Source organism: Camelus ferus, chromosome 30 (assembly GCF_009834535.1).
Source record: "Camelus ferus isolate YT-003-E chromosome 30, BCGSAC_Cfer_1.0, whole genome shotgun sequence".
Lineage (NCBI taxonomy): Eukaryota > Metazoa > Chordata > Mammalia > Artiodactyla > Camelidae > Camelus > Camelus ferus.
Window position 1 is genome coordinate 10,545,491 of NC_045725.1, and position 1,334 is coordinate 10,546,824.

A 1,334-nucleotide genomic window follows, 5' to 3' on the forward strand; every position below is an offset into this window, starting at 1 on the left:
GTTGTTCGGGCCTTTATGTCATATTGTTGGCAGGAAGGCCAGCACCCCGCCCTCTTGAGGCCTCCCTGAAGACACATAGAAGCATAGGACACAATGCAGCCCATCTCTCTTTTCTTTGAAAACACCTTTATTGTGCTACGATTTCTGTTCCGTCAATTAGACACATCTCACATGTAGTATTTGATGAATTTTCATACATGTCTACACCCAGAAATCCATCACCACAATCAAGGTAGCTACCATTTCCATCACTCCCCAAGAGGGGCAATTTTCCAATTCCCATATTTACCCCTTCCCACCCCCTGCCCTCCCTGCTAACCATAAGTTGGTTTCTCTATGTCTGTGGGTCTGTTCCTCTTTTGTCGTGAAGTTCATTTCTGTCTATTTTTTAGATTCCACATGCAAGTGGTATCATATGGCATTTTTCTCTCTTCTGGCTTACTTACTTGACTCAGAAGGACTATCTCTGTGTCCATCCACGTTGCCGCAAATGGCATCGTTTTATCCTTTTTCATGGCTGAGTAGTATTCCATGCCATAAATAACCATTACTTCTTTCTCCAGTCACCAGGCGATGATCGATTGTGTTGGTTCCAAGTCCTGGCTATTAAGATGAGGGCTTCTGTGAGCATTGAGGTGCATGTGACTGTTTGAATTAGACTTTCCCCCTAACATGTCCCCAGGCGTGGGAAGGCTGGATCATAAGGTAAGTCCATTTGTGGTTTTTTAAGGAACCTCCATCCTGTCTTCTCTAGTGGCAATGCAGCCCGTCTTATTGAAGCAGAGCCGTGCTAAGCAAGTAATAGGTATTTCTAGTGTTCAGACATGAAGTGCAGTGAGCTTGGGCTGTTCCAGACGAAGAGGGCAGTCTGGAGGCAGGGCTGGAGGAGAGTGACCAGGGGAGTGTGGTACAGGCAGGATTCAGACCACGTGGGGACATGACAGGCTGGGATAAGGAGCCTGGGCTTCCAGTCATCCCTTGGTAACCATGGGGCACTGGTTCCAGGACTCCCCACAGATGCCAACATCCATGGATGCTGATGCCTCTTTTATAAAATGACACAGGACTGACATGCAATTACATGCATCCTCCCGTGTACTTTCTTTTTTACATACAAACATTTGTTTTTCGAGTTATAGTCATTTTACAATGTTGTGTCGAATTCCAGCGTAGAGCACAATCTTTCAGTTATCCATGAACATACGCATACATTCATTGTCACATTCTCTTTCGCCGTGTCCTCCTGTGTACTTGAAATCATCTCTAGAGGACGCGTGGTATGTAAGGCAACGTGAATGCTACGTAAGCAGTTGCCGGTGTGTGGCAAGTTCAAG